Source organism: Podarcis gaigeae, assembly GCF_964106915.1.
Source record: "Podarcis gaigeae genome assembly, chromosome: 4".
NCBI lineage: Eukaryota > Metazoa > Chordata > Lepidosauria > Squamata > Lacertidae > Podarcis > Podarcis gaigeae.
In genome coordinates, this window is record NC_139677.1 from 65313227 (window position 1) to 65319226 (window position 6000).

The window sequence follows — 6000 nt, forward strand, 5'->3', positions numbered from 1 at the left end:
TTACTGGGTTCTGCAGAAATTCTGAACTGGCACTGGACTTGTAGGCTGCAAAGTGAATTAGAGCAGTTATAGCATGTTACCTGACCTGATAGGTGTAATTCATCACATTTTAAATGTGGAGGGCACTTTGTAACACTTACTGCAGGCTGCAGAGGCAGTAATAATGACACCATGCCTTGCTTTAATGAGAGATTTCTAACAAATGAAGGGAAGTGTCTAATGGCCCTTCTAAACTTAAAAAACACTGGAGTGAACAATCAGAATTAATGCTGCAATTATGTGCACACATTATTAAATCAAAATTAGGAATCAGTTTGAAACTGATTTTTATCATCTTTGTTGAGTGGAACCACTAAACACTCACTCCCATTTGTAGAAATGGAATCTCTGGAACAGGAGTCGCTTACAAAAATCTGCATCTTATGTTAATACATAGATGGACAGATGGCCCATATACTTGAGCAGAGCTATGTCTAACCTAGAAAGCAAAAGGTTGTGGGCAATTCGATATTCTGTACCCTTATATTTGACTCATACGTTCTCTTAGTCTTTCAGTTTCCGCGCCCAAAAATGCTTCATAATTCAGAAACAAAACCGAACTACATGTCTTCACTCTGCCCTACCAAAATACCATTGAGAATGAGAAAACAACTGTTGCATTCAGTTTCCTCAAATAACTGAGACGTAAGCATGGAAGCTACCAGTTCAAATTCTGCTTCAGATATGAACCTACTAGTGATAGCTCTTCACAACCTGTCAGCTTCAACCTTGTATCTGTAGCCCTACTTTACAGGGCTATAAATTCCTGAGACTTTCTAAAGCACCATATACATGCTAATTAAAAGTTAACACAGCTTTTCATTGCCCACTGCAACTTATTTTCAATATTAATTGAATAAATAATGGTGAACACATACACATACACACATATATCTATATTATCACATATACAACCACACATACGTGCAAATTGCCTGAAGTCCTGGAGAAAATGATTTCAGTAACACAGTAATATGACATGGACCAGAGGTAAATTTCAAGAAGAAAAACATATCTGAAGCCACCTAGATAGTCAGCATGGTAAAAAATATTCCATGCATATTATTGGACAATTCCAGACTTTGTGTACATGTAAGTGGATTGGGAAAGTATAATTCATTAAAATTCCAGTTTTTCTACTTTCTTACAGTGTAAATTTATGTCACATTGTTTATCAGTTACTCTGCCAGATCCTGAATTTCACAGTTTCTCCTCTGAGTCGCTATATTTGTGTGCAGTCCCCTGCTGTTTTCTGTTTGCATATTCATAGCTGAACATGCCTTCCGACTTACTAGTGAGCATCTATTATGACTGTGATCTTTTCAGAAGCAGTTGTTCACATTAACTGAGGGAGAAATATTGGCCAACAAGATGTGTTTGTGCTGTGAGGCTATAATAGACAGTGTCATTGCAGAGGGCCCTTTCTAAGAAGCTGAATGATGGTTATAAGGGTTTGTCTGCATTGCTTGGATCAGGGTGCTAATCTTAGAAAACCAAATGGTGCTTAATAATAATGCAAAGGTTGTCTTCCTTCCTCTCCCCCCAACTTGTGCTGAGTTCATGTTACAAAATGAACTTCTTGCTGTATACAAAAATATAAACAAAGGGGCATAAGATGCTCCTAAAATACAAAAAAAGAACATGAAATTCACATTTTATCTGAACAAGTGTCAAACGTATTTAATTAGCCATCTCCTGGACCAGTGAGCCTTCTGAAACTAATGTTCAAGGGATGTAATCAAATTTGGCATAAGATAAACCAGAGAATTATGTTAAAATCTCTGCTCGACAAGCAAAAATGTTCAGATCAAATTATAAACTTGTTATATTCATTAATACATAAATACAGGACAAATGTTTAGTTTGCCAAACATTTGTCCTGTATGTATGTATTAATGAATATACCGCATTTATAATTTGATCTGAAAATTTCTATTTTCTCAATTAGAACAAGCCTAATTAAGAATAAGGATATTAAGCTCAGTAGCAAAGTTGAAAGTCCACAAAGTGATACTTATCCCTTAGTTCTTGTTATACGGATTAGAAACGTAAGACAATGAAGAGCCCATTTGTATATTAAGTCCGCAATGTGAGAGATGCTGTAGTAGGTCTGCATCCCATGGTGTTCTGGTAGTATAAGAATTCCAAGGTCACTTGAGAGCAATCAGTTTTGCAGCTACATGAGTGGCACCAACTCATGTAGACCACCAACTCATGGTGGTCCTAAGTGTGGGAAGTACCTATGAGTTAATATATAACTAAATCGTTCTCAGAGTAGACCCACTGAAATCAGTAGATGAGTTATTAATTCCGTAGGTCTACTCTGAGTATGACTACAACTGGGCATCACCCCACATCTGATTCCTCTCAGTGTTTCAACATTATGAGAGCATCATCAGAGGAAGCCATGCGACCTCCAGAGGTGTGGGAGTCAAATGTAATACAGAATAAACAGCCCCTAAAATAATCAGTGAAAACCAACTGATATTTTGGCATTTGTGGATTTGGAATCTGGGTTAAATACTGCCAGATTATGTGGCATTTAGCAATACACTATACAGTGGTACCTCGGTTTAAGAACTGTCTTGTTTACGAACGATTCGGTTTATGGACTCCGTAAAACCGGAGGTTGTGTCCCGGTTCACAAACATTATCTCAGTCTAAGAACAGAATCCGAATGGTGGAAGGGCACCAGCAGTGAGAGGCCTCATTAGGGAAAGCATGCCTCGGTTTAAGAATGGTTTTGGTTTAAGAACGGACTTCTGGAATGGATTAAGTTCGTAAACTCTAAATTATGTCTCTAAATTATGTATCTGTAAACAGAACTCAGGCACAAAAATTTGACAAGATTCCATTTTTGGATTGTTTTTTGTAACAGAAACTATAATTTAAATCTGGCAAGGGTAAAAACCCCTGATCCTTCCAAATACAACATTTACTTCATTATAGCTAGATTATAGATATATTGATATAGAGATTATAGCTATAACTCGGAAAATCTTATTGCAAGCAAATGTACCATTTTTTAAAAGTGCCGTTTCTACGCTAAGTTATGGGGCTCCTATGTCTGGGCCAAAGATCCAATTTATATTAAAAAGACAGCCTATATTGGCTCTAATCTTGACCCAGAAATGCAGCCTGCAATTTCATCTTCCAATTGTCCTAGGTTAACATCAAAGGATTACCTTTTAAGGGTTTTGGGCATTGGTATTTGACACATAATAGGGTTACATTATATTTGTAAACAGTCCAAAGTTCTATAAAAAACATTATGGTAAAGTTGGATCATATTGTCATTTGTGGAGGGCTTGTCCTAAATCCAAAGATAACAGGATATTCCATACTGCTAGAACTGACTGCAGTGTATTCTAATTTGTCCCTCGCCCCAAGACAGTAACACCATTCCATAGATCAGAAGATAATTTATAGTGCTGCTGTAAATATGCTGCCATTTGAAACTTGGCAGGTGCTTGTTCGGTTTGTTTTATTTCAAATATTTCTAAGCTGCCCTTTAAAACAACTGTCTTCCAAGATAACCACACTAATAAAAATAATTAAAAAATAAACACTAATAAAAAAGTTGCTAAATAATAAACATTAAAACTATATACAGTCAAACCTCGGCTCCCGAACGGCTCTGTTTTCAAACGTTTCAGCTCCTGAACTCCAAAAACCCGGAAGTATATGCTCTGGTTTTCAAATGTTTTTAGGAAGCTGAACGTCCGATGAGGCTTCCGCTTGAATACAGGAAGCCTTTTCTCGGTTGTCGAACATTTCAGAAGCCAAATAGGCTTCCGGAATGGATTATGTTTGACAACTGAGGTTTGATTGTAATTACAAATTAGCCAGATACAGTATAATCTATAATGTATTTTGGAAAGTTATTTGTTCACTATGCATTTGGACACCTCTTAAGATATTCTAACCAAAATTTGCCTGACTGTTCCTGAGCAGGTTTCCATATATCTTTGGATACAACTGGACACCATTTTGAATCATTTTGAACCGCTTAAAATTTCAGTGATTAATTACCAATTTCAAAACTTAAAAACCCCTTTCATTTCAATCCCTGTATGAGCCCCTGGAGAGTTGCCGCCAATGAGATCAAATATTACTGAGTGAGATGACCAATGGAGTGAGTCAATATAAGGCAGCTTCATATCTCATATGCTGGAATAGGGCATATCTAGGATACAGTGCATTAATGGAGCTCAGTGCGTGACTGCAGAATATAAGCGTCTTAATTACCTATCACAATTGCTGGTTGTGTGAAGAACTTTTTGTTAACTACTTATACTAATGATATATTCAGAGCACAGCAAAAACTTCCTGTAATGCTAATTTGATATTTGACTTTATGCATAGCTCATCCTTTGTCCTGTAATGAGACTGTGTTCTGTATGTCAATGAATGTTGAGCAGACATCTTACTTTCTAAGAAGATACACATAAAACTGATGGATGCCAAGGCAAACGCTTATGAAAAATACTCGGAAAACAAGATAATTGCCAAGCAAAACTTTCTCTGCTCAGGCCATATGGAGAAAACAGAGGAACACTGAATGAGTGTTTTGTTTATGAAGATGTACAAAAAATGCTAATGTATACTGAGGGAACATCTTTCTGCTGAAGATATACGAGGAATGCTGTCAAATTTGAAATGGGTTTTTGCTAACAATGCGATAAGGGTGGCACTAATAGCTCCAGAGTAGAGGGTACACCCTATGCTTTTCACAAAGTATAAAGAAGAAACGAATTATTCAACTCTAAAAACACGGTTAGCCCATATTCATAATTATGAAAAATATATTACCAACAGTGGTATCAAGGACAGACTCAGCTATAGGTCTTCTCAATCTTCTGGCCAAAAGAACTGGAGTAGCTTAATTGGATGCAGCAAGAAACTACTCTTTACAGTACAGAAAGCCTCACACTTAATTTGCAATCAGCTTCCAGCCGTGGAGCTCTTCCTGGAATGATTAGGTGGGCCACATGACACTGCATGGTCACATGATGATTCCAGGAAGAAGAATTGTCTGGCTAGAAGCTGGCTGCGAAGAGTTTGTTAATGTTAAAAAAGGTAGCTTCATCCACCCTACCAGGTCTTACAAATGTTTCTGCGAAGGTCTCTTGCGACCCACAAAAAAGGTGTGGGGGGGGGAGGGGGGAAGAATGCTTGTTTTGTGGGAGGCCAAACATTTGAAAAAAGAGAAAAGCCCACCCCAAGAATTCAGCACAGCCTTAATGTGCAACCTATTTCTCTTTTAACACAACATCTGAGCTTTACCATCTGTAACAGGCACTTATTCAACGAGGAATATTCAGCCCTGCAGTTGGCAAATCTGCTTCAGAACATTTAGTCCTGGACTTCAGAGCACCTGCAGCTTTTCTAAGTAGTATTACTGGCAACACATTTGAACCATGTGACTAACTCTAACAGCATCCACTAATATAAAATTATTAATGGCTCCAGCCTGGAACTTTGTTCAAGAACACCCATGTAAGTATCCTGTATTTTTGTCCCAATTCAAAACGTTCTTTTTGGAAGAATAAGAAACAACAATCCTTAGTTCTTATCTTCAACAAGAGAACTTATCTTTCAGGTTTGGAGCTGACAGCCTTGGATATGTTCCGACTGACATTTCAAATCTTATGTCCATCTTTAAAAGACTATTTTTCTGTGTCTGTGGAATGCTTCAAAACTGCAAGGAGGAGGGTGTGTGTGTGTGTGTGTGTGTGTGTGTATTGTGGCGGGGGAGTGAATGCCTTTGGATGATCTGCTTCTGAAGCAATTAAAACAGTTTTCAGGAAGCCACACACACATTTTTTTTTTAACTTTCTTCATGCCAAATTTCCCCTTCCTACAGCAGTTACCAGGCATTAACTAAGAGGAATGAAGTCTTATTAATTCATGCTCTCCGCCCAAACAGAGAAATGGGGCTTTCTTCCAAGACTGTAACCT

General features: G+C 37.6%; 1 long non-coding RNA gene across 2 annotated transcripts in view; it reads right to left on the reverse strand.

Moving 5' to 3' along the window:
- LOC310843868 overlaps window positions 1-4997 on the reverse strand; it is a 40612-nt gene extending 35615 nt beyond the window's left edge. For both annotated transcript variants that reach the window (XR_014563718.1, XR_014563719.1), the window contains exon 1: window positions 4852-4997. This is a non-coding gene — a long non-coding RNA (uncharacterized lncRNA). The remainder of the gene's footprint in view (window positions 1-4851) is intronic.
- Between the last annotated feature and the right edge of the window lie 1003 nt (window positions 4998-6000).